Here is a 16,293-nt window from a genome sequence, read left to right on the forward strand (position 1 = left end):
AAGATGCCATGATTCATTCAGACTGAGGGAATCAGAAAAGGCTTCAAGAGGTTGAATCTGAACTGGCCAAGGAGACAAAATGCATGAAAGCACTAAAGAAGAAAAGGTAAAATGTGTTTGAAATGTTCAAGACAGTATTTTTTGCTTTAGCAGATAAGTGTGGAGTAGTAGACTTCAAACTTTATTTTATAAAGCTAATTCCAGCAACAGACAATAGATGGATGAGAGCACAGACTCTGAAAATATGAATTTCACTGAGCAGCTACTGTGACACTCTAGATGGGGTTTAAGAACTGACAGAGAGGGCCTCCCTGGTGGCGCAAGGGGTTAAGTCACAGCACTATGAAGCTGTCCTCAGCTACTGCAGCATGAATTCGATCCCACCCAGGCAGATTACCCACATGGTGCAGCAGACCTCTTTTGTCTCACCTACTGCTCCCCTCAGCAGTGTATTTCAGTTAATCTGCCTGTTCTGCTCCCCACTCTGTCTCTGGTGAATCCTCTTACCCCCCGGCACCACTGACCACCCCAGTTCTTGTATACATAAATAAATAAATCTTTAAAAAAAAAAAAAAAGAACCCACAGAGAGCATCATGAATAAAAGAAATGGATTAAAGAGAATTTTCAGTAGTGAAAACTGTCGTGCCCAGACAATATACTGTATACAGGGCATAAAAGCGAGAATGGAACCAAAATGATTTTGAGGTTTCTAATGGCTAGGAAAACTAGATGGTTATCTAAAATGGGGGTGACTAGGCAAAATGGATAGAGTATGGAGAAGATAAAAAGCTCAGTTTGAGACATTTTGAATGTATCCTTTGTTAAGATCTCAGAAAGATCAAAGAAAAGTCCTCAAAGAATCTCTGAGCCAGACAAAAGGCCCACTAAGGAAGGACCCAAGGAAGTACCTCCCAGGTCCTTCCCACTAAAGATTAGGGATTCCACTAATCTTAAGGATTTTGTCCCACTGAGCATACTGGGAGCTCAAGGTAGAGAAGAGTTTATCTTGATAATATTTGAGAGTACAGCTTTTGTCTAACATAGAAAAGATTCATGGGGTAAACCAGAATAGTACTAGCAGGAATACTACCAGCTTGGACTGAAGGGAATCAAGACACACAAATTGAAAATAAGCCTTTGGACCCCCAAACATCTACAAGTAGCAAGCAAGTTGAGTTCTGCCCATCCTGCTGTTTGGACATCTTCAAAAACACTTTCTGGCTGGGAAGAGACTGACCCTCTGCACTATGCAATTCCTAGGAACAGAAAGGCCTCAGCCAATTCCTAGGAACAGAAAGGCCTCAGCCTATCAAAGACTCAGCAAGTCTTCAACAAGCAAACTACCCATTCTAGAGCCTTATCTCCTCTATCTGGCCCCTTAATCATCTCAGGACAAAGGAGAAGACAACCAGGAACCACCACTATGCTTAGAACCCACCAAACTTACACAAACTAGCCAAGACTAAATTATTCACCTTGCCCTGCCTTCCCTGAGGTAACCTCAATAAAGGCTCTGGCCTAATGCTTTCCCTTCTTTTCTGTCTCTGTCACCTGACCAAAACTGGCCATTTCCTTTGTGACCCTGTGAGGTGATGCCTCTTGGGTACCTGTGAGTATAGTAAGCTTTTTGTATCTCTCCCATGTCTCTTCTTGTGCCTGCACCTAATTGACCATTGCCTAACTGAACTCAAACAGCGAGAAACTACTTTGCTGAAAACAAAGGCTACATATTATGGAGAAGGATGGCTAAATCAGAGAGCTAAACCAGGAACCCCTATGACATACAAAGGAGAGTCATTCCCAGGCAGTAGGACTGAGTTCTACTCATGTGCCAGGCTGGACTCAGAAGTGCTATGCACTAGTGGCTCTTGGTACCCCCTTTCTAAATAGGAACATACAGCCCAGAGAGAAATGAAGGAGACCCTGTGACAACTGCATGTGCTGGGAGATCCTAGGCTGGATCCTGAAACAGGACAATACCACTGGTAAGACAGTCAGCAAAGTTTCTGTGAAGTCTATAAATTCATGAATAGCATTATAGCAGTAGTGTTAACTTCCTTGCTTGGATTATTTTACATGGTTGTAGAGTTTGGGGAAGCTGAGCAAAAGGGGATTTTTGTATACTTTTTGTCACTTTCTTCTAAATCTGAACATATTTCAAATTTTAAAGTAAAAAAATAGTCATTTAAATATGTTTAATAGCACCAATTTTTTTAAAGGGGCATCGACAGCAGCTACCCTGCCTTTTCTTTCCCGGCACTGTATTGGGGGATGTGGAGCAGATAACTTGGCTCTCTAGTTCACAGTCTACTGTGAACTCAGAGACGAGGGGCTGGAGTGGCTGTCCCCAAAGAACTGCATGAGCGAAGCAAGTAGACCTGATTTGGAAGATGAGCTCTGGAGCCATAATAGAGGAGTCTTTTTATGAGGGAGGAGGGTGAGGATGTGAGGATGAGTGTATTTTTCATGTGCAAGGAATATAAGTAATTTGTGGCCACAGAGCAGACTGGCATGGTTTCAGAACAAGTCTACACATTCTTTGACAATCCTTCCATCAAGAAGTAGGCTCTAATTCTGCTCTCCTTGAATCTGGTCCAGATTTAGTGACTCTTCTAACAACCAGAATATGGTCAAAGCGACACTAGTGATTTCTGAGGCTAGATCATAAAAATACAGCTTTTGCCTGGCCTCTCTAGGGACTCATGGACCTTGGTCCTCAGCCCCAGCTAAGTTCCCAGAAGAGAACAAGCCAGCATCGATTGCTAGATGTGCTAGAGAGGAAACCGAAAGGACCCAGTCTCACTGTCTGACTGCTCGGCCACCATCTAACTGAAATTACACCAGGAGCCTCAACCTCCTAGCTGAGCCCAGTGAATCCCCAGAGAGCATAACAAATAACGGTTTCTGTTTGAAGACACTACATTTTCAGGGTGGTTTGTCATGCAGCAATAGATAAATGAAACAATGTGCCAAGGGAAGTTCAAAGTAGGAACTCAGGGAAATTAAGGGACTTTACTCAAGTTCACACAACTAGTAAGAAGAAAAGTCAGGATTTTAATAAGAATCAATCAGAATTCAAAGGCATCTCCTTCCACTACCATCAGACGTGACAATAACAGTCACTGCAACAGTCTGCATAGGGTCTTTTCTTTTTTAAAAGAAAACTTTTCTTCTTTTTTTTTTAAATTTTAAAAAGATTTATTTATTTATACAAGCACTGGGGTACAGGCTAGAGGTGCAGGAGGGTGAGAGAATTCACCAGAGACAGAGCAGGGAGCAGAACAGGCAGAAGGACCGAAATACACTGCTGAGGGAACAGCAGGCGAGACAGGAGAGGTCTGCTGCACCATGTGGGAATCTCCCTGGCCGGACGGGAATCAAGCAGGTGCTGCAGAGGCTGCAGACAGCTTCACAGTGCTGCGCTCAACCTGCTGTGCCACCGGGGAGGCCTGCATAGGGTCTTTTCTATTAAGCAGACACTGTTCTGAGTCTTTACGTGTACAACGTTATGGAAAGTTGTCATTATTAGCCCCACTTTACAGTTGGGGGACCCGAGGTACAAAGATTTAATTAAGTTGCCCAATGTTATACAGCTACGAAGTCAGAGAGTCAGATTCAGCCTTCCAAGTCAGCTCCAGTGCATGCAGTCCTGGCCACTATGAACAGATTACATAAACTGAGAGGAGAAACCAAGGACAGTTCTTAGGAGCTGTATCCTTTACAAGGTGATCAAAAGCAGAGGAGCCAGTGATTGATGACCTGAAAGGAAGGGACAGGGAAAAGAATCAAACATTATTGGCAGAACCCAACATTACTGGATGAACCAGCATCCATCTTTAAGGATGACCAGGTCAACTGCAAGCCAACCATGAGACCCCCTCCCCAAGCCCACAGTTGTCAGTAACAAACTTCAAGGAAAGCAATCTTTGAACCACAGAATGGAGTCTAAAGTCCACCGGATTACCCTGGTCATGCAGACAGGGCAGCACCATCGCCCTCTCTCCTCTTCTCTCCTCTCCCCTCCCCTCCTCTCCTCTCCTCTCCTCTCACAATGACAACACTCACCTCTACTCTGAAATGATTAGGTTATTTGACATCAGAGATGAGAGAAGTAAACTCTTGTGTATACTTTTAAAAACTATGGTTCATCACCGTAGCCTAACAAAGACGATCAAACCAACTAAGACCCTTTCTCAACTCCATGTTTGTTTTTTTAAGACATGTTCCCTAGGATGCACTGAAGTTTCATGTGATGCTTTCACAGAACTAATCTAATACCAATGCCTTTAATTCTTACTTCTGTATAACAGGCTCTGGGCCTAAGGCACACCATTCATCAGAGGCCCTGAGGCTGTGAGACCACACAGAAGAAGCACGGAGCCCACACTGTGTGTGGGCAAAGAGAAGTTGGTGTAAAATCAGCAGAGGTGAAAACACTATTCCCAAGGGAACGAGTCTCAGCTCCAGCTCCCATGTGCCCTCTCAAGTTAGCTGAGTGCATACCACGCACAGTGGAAACCTACTCAGATAATTTACATAATGAAAAACAAAGACAGCAAGCTCCCTCCCAATCTGGGGGCCACCCATGTGCCTCCTTTCAACCTACAAATTAGATTCTTTCCCAACAGCAAGAAGTTTCTCTCAGAGGTGGTGATGTCTTGCTCTGCCCAGAATATGATACTACCTGGCTCCACATCCTAGTGGGTACTGGCCTGACCCAACTAGGCTGAGCCCCAGAGGTGCTATCTAAAAGGGTTTACTGTCAGTACGTGGCCAAGGCAGTTTAAAATACCTGTTACTAAAAGGTCAGTTATTAACCTTTTTGGAGAGAGCATTCCCTTTTGAAAATGGGAGAGCCCTCCCGCCACCCTGTTTTATCCAAAAGAACTGGTCATCAGAAAAGTTTAGCCAGATCTATTCCACCGGCACTGGTGTCTATTCTAGGGTTCCTACCTTCCCACTAGGACTGTCAGACCCACATTCCAAAGGAAGATTAAGAATTGCACTAGACATTTCTGGAAACTTCTCTGGCACTGGGGATGGGGGGGGGGGCTGAAGAAGAGCTGTTACATTTATAACCAAAGCAAGTATGACAACAAGCCTAAGTAGGAAGGTGGGGAGCAAGGTGGTATAAGATGGCAGGGGTGAAGACCCTGATTAGATAGTCTTAGGAGTAAAACCCAAATGAACTGGTTATGAAAAGGAAACCATTAAGAGCAAGCAGTCTGATAAGCTGTCTTGGCTTCACTCTGTAACAACAGGGTTGTGTGGTGGTCTGAGATTCATTTCTTCCTTTTTAAAAATTAATCTTTTTATACTTTTCTTCCCTCTGAAATCTAATCAACTAATGACGACACTGGGACAGTTGTATCAAACACAGCCCTGCTGTTTTTTCTCACCCAGAGACAGAGATTGGGACACCACAAGTCATCTACTTAATTTACCTGTTCCATCCTGACTGGTTAATAAACTCTCCTCTCAAACGTCATACCATTTACTCCAGAAGAGAGACGTCAATTGGCAGTGCTTGTGAAATTCATTACTGGCATAAGCAATATGGTGAGATCCTGCATTCAGATTGTACTTATGGCCACATGAGGCAGTGAAAAGGACTCTAACCTGAAGAAGCTGCAGGCCAGGACCTTCTGCAATGTGACGACTAGGGGTCTTTAGGAACTCTGGGCTAGAAGTTAATGCTCCCTGGAGAGCCAATCCTGCTCCTCTGGCAATACCTCAGGCAAGCAGACATGACAGAAATGCACAATTTCGAGGAAACAGTGACAGGATGAACATGGCAAAAGAGAGATATAAAGAAATACTGGCGTTCCCCCACCCCATGACCATTTAGAAATAAACAATGCTCTAAGAACCAGTACTGACCTCCAGAAAGCCCTCAAGCTGACTGTTACGCAAACAGGTACAACCACTCCCCACCTAATTGGGATCTCAGCTTAACAAGAGAAAAGACCTTGCCCTATCTAAGGGATTCAGCCTGAAGCATGAACAGTCCAGTTGGATCTTCTAGGCAATCCAGTCAATTCAGAAAGCTTCCATTGCCAGCAAAACTAGAGAATTTTGCAGACTGCCAACTAACCAAAAGACAGAAAGGAAACAGGCCAAAATTCTGACAAGCATGAGGAAAACCACCTAGAGAGAATTCTAAAACTCAAGGGGGCCTTTTCCAGAAAACTGCCAAGATGGAGGACACGGAGCAGAAGGAGCTAATGTTCTGCACGTACAAGTTCACCTACCTGGGTGGGACCTCGACTGGCTCTGCTGGACACATCTGCTAGCAGCTCAAGTGACATCCGGCGCCAGCACAGCGCCACCCCACCGTGGAGGAGGCCGCACAAGCTGGTGCCTGCGAGAGGCAGCACAGGAGGCCGCACCAGTGGAGAAGCCCCAGCAGTGTCGCTGCACCCTGGGCAGAAACCTGGGCACTCCGCGGGTGTCTGCAAGGGCAGGGCTTTCCTCCAGGAGGAATCAGGACTAAGAGAACAGCCGCCACCCGGCCAGGCCTCCATCACCTACAAGTATGTCAAGCAGGGTGGACCTTGGGTTCCCAATCCCCCTGTCTCAGCCCCCTCAAGTAGCCTGCTAGGCCAGTAAAGGTGCAACCTGATCTAAACATACACACACACACACACAAACACACACACACACACACACAGAAAAGAGAGAGAGCAAGAAAACAAATAAACTAATAAAGCTGGACAAAGGGAGAATTACTTGCAAGAAAAGGAAGACACTATGGACTATCAAGAGGGGTGGGAAATACCTAAACTAAAACATAACTGAGAAGCCAAATTCTGCCCTTTTTCAATATGTCTGAAGACACTTTCCATGCTGGGCCCTAGTCTCTTGGCTTGTACTGTCATTTGAGGTATCTTGAAAGGATTCACTGCTCCCGTCTTAATTGGCAATAGCCAGTAATCAAATATTTATTTAACCATATTTTAAATTACAGACTCCCAAAGATCTTACAATTAAGTGAAGAATCTAGGACACTGATACCCAAGAAAAGACAGTTAACAATGTATGGCAATAAATATTAAGTGTCACATAAGTGACATGGGCCATAAATATCAAAATCCAAAAATAAGAAACAACCAAGAATATTTATTGGGGTCAGAGATGTGTGGGTAACCCTACAAATGCAGCATAATAACATGAAACAAATATTTAAAGCAGGGACGTTTTGTCCTGAACACACTAAAGGAGCAAGTTTTCATACGTTCATCAGGTCACACATATCAATTAACTAGTTAATTGAAATTAATATTAAACTTCCAAAATGCTACCTATTACATACCTACACCTGTACCCCCCTGGCTGCAGGCAGACACTGGACCCACACCAAGCCAGTACAAAAAGGAAAGGGGAAAAAAAGGAAAGAGAAGAATGATTTAGTGTGAGCATATCTGGAAACATCCAAATCAAAGCAGGCTTAGTCAGATACCTGCTTTCTTTGAAAAGAAAAAAAAAAAATAGGAAGATTTCAACCATTTTTCGGAACTTTTAGCAACTCCCCCCAAACAGTGTGAGACCAGTGCAAGCAAAGATCAGGCATTCCTGATGAGATTGCAAAAGGAACACTTTGGAGTACTGGTCTTAGTCTTCACATCTGTAAAAGAGAAAAGCAGTAGCAATGTGGGCTTCCCAAAAGGTGACCAACACAGACCTGTGGATACATCAAGATCTGTAGCCTGCTTGGGGCCTCACGCCCTGGACTCCCTACAATAAGACCACACAAATAACCCATTCCTTTCTCAGCACCATCTCCCCCAGCCCAAAAGAGCAATCCTCAAGTTAAGATATATGGGAGCATTTAGGATAAAAATACAGTTGAACCTACAAAAAAGTTACTATAGCTAAAAAGTAAATTTTCAATAGCATCCAGAAAACATGAAATATTAGGCATAAACTTAACAAATATGTGCAAGACCGATTCACTAACTACAAAACTGAGGTGCTTTTTTAACCTAAGCCTTCAAATACTACTTACATAATTACAAGTAAACTCATCAGCCTAGCATTCAAGATAGATGAAAAACATTGCCCTAATCTACCTCTCCAGGCACCTTGCCCATTTCTTCCTTTCATTCTGGTTATTTTGTATACCACAAACATGCCCTTCTGCTTCTGAGAATACTGCTCCCTCTACATGGAATCAATTTACTCAATCAATTCATCTCCATCCCCAAACTACCTCATCTATCTCGATTAGAATCCCATCCTAAACTACCTCTCCAAGAAACGTACTTTAATTTTCTAACCAGATATGATCTTCCTTTCCTTTATGACTCCACCTCTCCCCACAGCAGCACTATGTTGAGACAGAGATGTGGCATATTCTGGATTGACTTCTGAACTGAATTACTGTGAGAATTTTACACTTCTAGATGGTACAATGACAGGGACTACGCCTGATGCAACCCTCCTAGGGTACCTGGTTCTTTACATGTAGCAAATATTTGTTGGAACAAACATTTGCTAGATGGAATTCAAAGACAGCTCTTTTAGTAACACAACCTTAGGGATAACAAATGGCATCACTGTCTTAATCAAATTAATGATGTCCTGACTCTCTCAAGGGCTGCACCAGGTATTTAGCCATGTGGTGACCTTCCTCTCATTCAGTTCTGAAAGGAATGTTAGTTCAGTTTGGCTTCTGTTAGTTGGACCAATATCAAGATTAAAACCAAGTATAACATCCCAGCCTAAAGGACAAAGACAGATCCTTCGTCTATATAACAGATCCGGGAAGGGCCGTGGAGGGGAAGCCAATGTCCTCTGTACAGGGCAGGAGATCTGGGAAGGGAAAAGAGAATCATCAAGGATACTGTTTCTGAAGAGAGAATAAAAGATAACCCGAACATTACATCTTGGGGGTCTGTGTAGCTGGCAGAATCAGAATCCCTCTAGGAAACCAGTGCCTCTGCCACTCTCCAAACATCTGCCAGGGTAAATAGAATGTTCACCACCTCCAACCCACCCCAGGGGGCAAGCAGCACAATCAGGTTGTGAGCAGGCTCACCGAGAAGAGCTAACAGGCTCTGCTCCGGAGCAGGTCCCTGGGGAGGCTGTTTGGGTCTCACTGCATGTGAAAGGCGTGAAGGGAACGCTACTGCAGAAGGAAACTCGTATACCACACACATCTTCCCAGCAGCAACAAGCCAGACAAAGAAGGCTCTTTAACTTAGCCTCATTTCATAATTATCAAAACATCACAACTGATGAGCAGCAATTGATCTCAAATCTCAACCAGTGTAAATCTCTGTCTTCTGACTCCCAATGGGCAAAGCTTCCCAGCTCTTTGCCTGGGTACGGCAGGTCCTCTTTGGTGTCATCCCAATGCCTTTTAACCATCCTCAGGGATGGTTCAGTTCCTATAGCCTTACATGGAGCTCCAGTTCACCAAGATTCATCTGTATGCACTGTTGTTTTTAAAGGGGTCTGCCTTAATTTCTCACAACTCGGTCATTTTGCAAACTTGTCATAATTTAGCACTTTCACATGCCAACTCCCACTTTCCCTAGTTATCTAGAGGACCCTACATCATCTTTTGAAATTAATAAACTGGATTTATTTCCATTACAATTTCTAATAAGTAACTGAAAAGAAGAGTTAAGAAATGGTTAAGACAAAAATCCCCACCTCATGTACATCCATTTAAACTCTAAATCTGGGAAGAAATTTCTTTTACCTTTCGTGTATTGCAGACTTTGAAGAGAAACACCCAAGAACAAGTTGCTAAAGACTCCACAGAGAAAACTGCACTTATATTGATAGCATTCCTTTTCTGAGTCAACGTTCAAAATTGTCAAGTGCTACTAAAACCAACAGGATTTAGAGGTTAGAGATGTCCCATTGTTTAGATGTGCACATTGCTTTACCCCCTACATATTCTAATGGCAATTCCCTGATCCTCTAAAATGTTAACACTGTGTTCAAATCAGTTACCTGAAATGGACTCCAAAATAGTATTTGGGTGGTTAATCCCCTTCCCTTGGGATTGTACCAGCTGTACTTGAATATGTTCAAAATCAAATGTTTTGGTCAGCAACTGGGGTCTTTGGCTTCTAAATGAAAATCAAAGTAAGCGTGCACTATGGAGTTTTCTCTTTCCATATATGGAATTGTAATTTCCCACATGGATGCTACCGTAAGATTACCGAGTGTGAAACAATAGGAACTGGGTAGAGCTACAGCCCTTAAGCTCAGTCACAAACCCTTGAATCTCTCCTTTGAACATCTCAATTAAGGAGTCTTTGTCACAAGACACTACCTAATTGCAAAGAAGTTGAAAAATAAGTTGGCATTTTCATTCTTGACCCTAGGGTGATATTTGTGAGGTAGAGTACTGGTTAAAGTCATGGGCTAGGTTAAAAAAAAAAATAATATGTATTACTTGGGGAAAATTTACCATAAAATTGGCTTAATGGCAAAATATATGCATTCTTCACCTGTTGAAAGAAAAAAAACATAAGACGATTTTAAAAAACCTTTCGCTTTTAGAGAAATACACGTTTTAAGAATGTTACTTTACAATTGCCTTAGAACTGGGCAGCTGAGGACAGACAGAGGTGAGCAAGAGACTTTTCACTATACATTCCTACATACTTTCTGAATTTCAAATCATATATTCAAATTATAAATGCAAGCTGATAAAGAACAAAACTATGATGTATTTGCTATTAGAAAATAAAATCAAAATCTCCAGATAATAAAATATGGCAGAGGATTAGGACAAAAAAATCAGCCACCTAGTTAGTTAATATATCACTCTCTCTAATTCCCAAACCATTTGATAGTTATTTTATTCATTGTTTAAATACCAGGGTGGAGGGATGGTAATCTACCCTTCCACCTACCCCCCCCACCCCCCCACCCCCCCACCCCCACCCCCCACCCCACCACCCCCCCACCCCCCCCCACCCCCCCACCCCCCCCCCCCCCCCGCAAAAGAAAAAACGAGAGGGTCTTCTCCAGAAAGACCTTTATTCTCCACCACACAAATCCCATTAACACTAATCAGCACAATGATTAAGCACATTGTAGTTAAGTACTCCAGTTGATAAGGACTCCTTTGGAAAAAAAAAAAGGTTCCCATAGAGACAGGTGAAGGCTATCATCAAACTCAGCTTTCAGCACAAGAAGTGGTGTCACAGATTGGAGAGTTAAGATTGTTTTAGTATTAATCTGGAGACTTTTTTTTCTAAACTTCACTTGACTTCATCCATTCAAAAAAACGCTTATGAGAGTCCCTCTTACAGAGGCTTATAGCCTGGCACAGTACCAAATACTTGGGAGGGGAGTGGAGCGTGGGCAAGAGAACTAGGAGAAAGAAGGCCTCAAAGTTAAGAGATGGTTCTTACCCCAAGAACAGAATAGAATTCTGTTGAGGAAAACAGCCACTGAAAGAAATAATGACATTATGATGGTAATCCAACCCCTCCATCTATAACCCAGCCTGTCCTCACCCCTAGGGCTGGTCAGTTTCTAATCTAGTTTCACTTTCCCATCTTCAAGCTGCAGCACAGCTGGGTTTCCAGCTGGCTGGGGAAGAAAAGATTCTTTAAATAAACAGCAATTTAAAAATATGCAGTTGCTTTTGCTATACTGAATTTTGTGAACCACCTTCCTCTAATATGTGAATCTGGGTGCCCGAATGAATGAATAACTGTCCATCCTAAAGTTCATAAGGTCTCCCGGGAATACACATTTTCCATCTTTGACAACAAACTACACTATACATTGAAAACCGCAAACCAGAAAGTCCCAAAGAGTATTTTTCTATGTGTCTGTTCAGTAAGGAAACAGATTAAAAACATAAACAGAAAAGCATCAAAATAGGGTGTGATTCTACCAAAATACATGTAACCATGGTTGAAAATGCAGGATATTTGCAGAACAGGATGCTCTTGCAGCATTGCAAGGAGTTGCTAATCGCTGAGAGCCCTTTCTAGCTCATTATCTTCTCCTTTCCACAGAATGCACAGAAAACACCTTCATGTATGCAATCTTCTGAAAAATGCAAAGATTTGAATCAACTCTTTACCATTCGAGGCAGTAACTATAGCTCAATGACACACACATTTGCTCTATAAAATGCCCCTCTGGCAGGTATTGTTATTCCAAGAGGACTTCAGAGACTGCAAGTCAACATTTCACAGATTCAGGGAATTTAACCTTTCAGACGACATTTTTGAAGGGGGTCTAACTTGACCCTTGTAGTGATGGTATGCACCAACTTTTCAGCATAATACAACCTTCTATATGGTTTATTACCCAAAGTCCCCATCCACCAATGCACATCTTTTTAAATGATTTCCCAAAGAACCACACCTCTCAGAACCCAGACACACTTAGAGCTGAAACTGGCTAAACAAAGTATCAATTCAACCACAGTTGCTCAATATAAGGGCCATGATGACAGTTTCTAAGTGCCAGTTTCCCTATTTTGCAATGGGCAAATCTGCCCCAAGGAGAAAATGTTCCCAATGACAGAGTGGCCCAGAGGGTTTCTTTAGAGATAGAAAACAGAAAATGAGTTTGTTAGTTATTTCCTGCTGAGCACAAGGAAGGTGTTGTGGTTAGTTAGGATGATTTTATTTCCTTATTTAATAGGCCATTACCAGTGCATTAGCCACCTAGTAGAAAAATAAGAAAATGCAGTTTCTAATCTCCTTATATAATCCCCTCAAGCTGATCCGTATCTATACAATATCAAGTCTAAGCAAAAATTTTTACTAAAAATTTTACAGTCTAAAATATTTACTTAACATTCCTGTTCCTTGATAATTTGTGATGTGTGAAGGCCTCTTTTCTGCAGTAATTGCAGTCCTAAATTTATCTTTTGAAGAACTCTACTACATACACTATTTTAATAATAGGAGACGATCAAAACCTAAAAGCAGACTATATTTCTGACCCCTAAATCTCTCATGATTTCCACATTCAACTAGTAAAAACATTAGCTAAAACAGACAAGGTATAATTGAAGAGGGAAGGAGAAGAGGAGGAGGAGGGGAGCGGAAAAGCTAGTTACTCTCTGGAGTTACCTGACGATGACCACCAGGGCTCAGTGGACCAGACCAAGGATTATGTGGCAATGTGCACTGTGCAACTCACCAAAAACCAAAATAGGAGCTGTCCTTGGACAAGGTTCAATAAATGTTTTTACTATCTATTTCCCACTGCATAATACAGAACCACAGCTCTCCAAGGGATGGAAGATAAAATACTTACCAGACTGAAAAATCAGAAATTTTTAACTGGTCTCAACTTGTCATCATAAAGCATTTCACAGCATAAAACCAACACTACAGAGCAGTCAACAATATTCCTCAGAACAATGTCGGAGAGATAAACTGCTGTTATCACCAACGTTTTTTGCCTCCTTATAAAAACACCATAAGATTCTTCTGATTAAAGCAAAGCAATCAGGGCCTCCCCGGTGGCGCAGCAGTTGAGCGCTGGGTTGCAAAGCTGCCTGCAGCCTCTGCAGCGCCGGTTCGATCCCCGGCTGCTCCCCGGACACCGGAGGAGGGTCCCGCATGGCCCGCAGACTCTCCTGCCCCGCTGCCCCTCTCCCTCAGCAGTGTACTTCGGTCCTTCCCTGCTCTGTTCCCCGCTCTGGCTCTGGTGAATTCTCTCACCCTCCCTCGCTTCTGACTGTACCCAGTGCTTGTATAAATAAATAAATAAATCTTTAAAAAAAAAAAAAAAAAAAAGCAAGCAAATTTAACATAGTACCTAGTATAGATATACTCCCACCATTAAACTAAAATTTATCTCTTGAAAGACAGGAGGGGAAGAGGGTGGAGGAGGGAAAACTTCCAAAAAGTCAATTGATCTAGAAAGATGAAGGCAGCACAACTTGCTATGAAGCACATTCTTTGCTTCTCAAACTTTATCTACAACACCCAGAATCAGTTGCTAAACTAGTAAACATACCCCAACTTCTAAGACAATCCAGGATATCTATCACAATTCAGTGATTATACAGCTCAGAGAGTCACACCACAAACACTAAAGTCAGGCTTAGTTGGGACAAAATGAAACCCCAATATGAGTAAGCACAAGACGAGCTAACACCAAATATTCCAGTATGGAGACAAATTGGTTTGAGATATTTTACTGAGAAGTAAATACTGGGTTCAGGCACAGGGGAAAAAAAAAAAAAAAGCTCTCACACTGACATTTCTTTGACTTTTGACTGGGGAGTCCTCCATTCCCAGCTGCACAGATCTACAGATTTCTACAGATGTCAGTGTTTTGTTCCTAATCACTGCATTCCTGTGCAGCACCCAACATTATGAAGCTGAGAGATGCAGTCCACACATCCTGCCAGTAAGATGTCAGAGCTGAACTTAGAGCATACAGCAGAAGTTACTCTCTTTCATTATCGTCACAATCAACAGACCTAGTAAGATCTCCCAGAAACAGCCAAAAGAGGTGTCTGCTTGCTAGTCCTAGAGGTTAAGAGGGGCTATGTCACCCGGTTAGCAAAGACAGGCAATCACACATGGGGGTGGGGGGGGGAGAAGCCAAGCCACATGGAGGACAGAAAACAGTAGCAGAAAAAGTCCAACTCTGCCTGCGCCAGCGGTGTGGACGCACAGCCAGGGGCCCAGGGGAGGAAGGAGGGGGCGGGGGCCATCATTCTCTAGGAGAACTTGTAAGGGAGGCCTTCACAGCCTGAGAGTCTGCCCAGCTGCTCCTGCAGACCCTGCCAGCTTGGGCAAGGCAGGCCCATAGGAGCAGAGCGGACAAGGCCTCTGAGGGTCACTCCTGACTCACTGAGCCTCCGGCCAGCAACCCAGACCTCTCCGTTTTTCCTGCCGCTACTGGGCTATGATGGCAGCTTTCCAGCCCCACATGCCATACATCAGCCGCAGACCCTACTGGCACAGGCCAGCGCCTCCTCACGCCCCCCACTCCTGGCCACTTTGCACTTGATTCTTCTCTTCCCAACCCCAACCCCTCACCACTCGTGCCAAGGCGCCCTGCCCAGGGGCGGCCCCACCCCCCCCCCCAGCGACCGGGCACCGCCAGGCCTGGGCACCTGCAGCACCTCCCCGCCCCACCCCCATTCTCCACCACCTCGCCCCTCCCCCTTTCTCTAGCAGAGGGAGGGGGCGACTCACCGCAGTCAGTGCACAGGATCTTGCCCACCTCTTTCTTGAGGTTTTTGCCGTTGGTGTCGATGGGGGGCAAAGGCCGTCTTAAAGACTAAGGGCTGCTCCGTGGGCTCCAGGAAAAAGATGTAGCGCTGGTTCCTTTCGAGCGGCGCACATGAGCCCACACTGATCACCTGCTCGCGCTGCAGCCCCCGCTCCGGAGCGGCCACTTGTCCAGCACCTTCACCAGCGCTACCCGACCCGAGGCGGGCGGCTCGCGGGTGCTGTTGGAGCTGGAGCCGCCGGCCGGGGCCAGCCCCTGTACCTTGCCCTCCCACCACCACGGGTGCCTTGTACGCCTGGTCCTGCACCGACTTGAGGCTAGGCGAGTAGCAGGCGAGGGACACACCGAAGAGCAGCATGGAGAAGCCGGGGGCCGGGTCGCGCCTCATGCCGCCGGCGGCTGCAGCTCGCGAGCGGGCGGCGGCTCTCCGGGCTGCGGGGCTGCGGGGCTGCGGCTGTTGCTGCGGCCGCAGCTCTGGGGGCGCAGCGGGACGGGAGATGCTGCTGTTGCTGCTGCTGCTCTCGCTGCTGCTGCTGCTGCTGCTCTCGCTGCTGCTGCTGCTGCTGCTGCTGCTGCTCTCGCTGCTGCTGCTGCTGCTCCTCTTGCTGCTGCTGCTGCCGCTGCTGCTGTTGTCGCTGAAGCTGCTGCTGCTGCTGTCGCTGAAGCTGCTGCACCGAGCCTTCTCCAGTGGCGGCGGCGGCAGCGCTGAGCAGCAAACCTGCCGCATCTGGCCAGGCCATTTGGGGGGCTCCGCCGCTCCGCCGCCGCCGCCTTGGGAGGGGAAACAGAGCCCGCTGGAAAACCGGAAACAGCGTAACGTTAGCGCCTCGTAGCCCTCCACCGGCAGCTCGGGAGGTGGCCCAGCTAGAGCAGGGGGCAGGCGGCAAGTGGGCGCGATACGCAGCGCGGCGCCGCGCAGCGCTCCCACCCTGCGCGCCAGGACCTGGAGGAGGATGCGGAGGATGGCACGCCCGCCCACTTGCTCTCTCGCGCCCCCCTCTACCCTCCGACCGAATGTGGAGCGCGGCTTCTGCAGGGGAAGCTAGGGACTGCACTCCGGCTTCAGGGCCGCATGGGGCGCGGGAGGAATCGTGCTACCCTTT

At 45.3% G+C, this 16,293-nt stretch overlaps 1 pseudogene; it reads right to left on the reverse strand.

Annotated features, from left to right (window-relative positions):
• Positions 1 to 11,002: 11,002 nt before the first annotated feature.
• On the reverse strand, positions 11,003 to 15,951 carry LOC119260112 (pro-neuregulin-2, membrane-bound isoform-like; annotated as a pseudogene).
• Between the last annotated feature and the right edge of the window lie 342 nt (positions 15,952 to 16,293).

This window comes from Talpa occidentalis, unplaced genomic scaffold (genome assembly GCF_014898055.3).
Source record: "Talpa occidentalis isolate TD23 unplaced genomic scaffold, MPIMG_talOcc4v2.1 talOcc4.533, whole genome shotgun sequence".
In the NCBI taxonomy this organism is placed as follows: domain Eukaryota; kingdom Metazoa; phylum Chordata; class Mammalia; order Eulipotyphla; family Talpidae; genus Talpa; species Talpa occidentalis.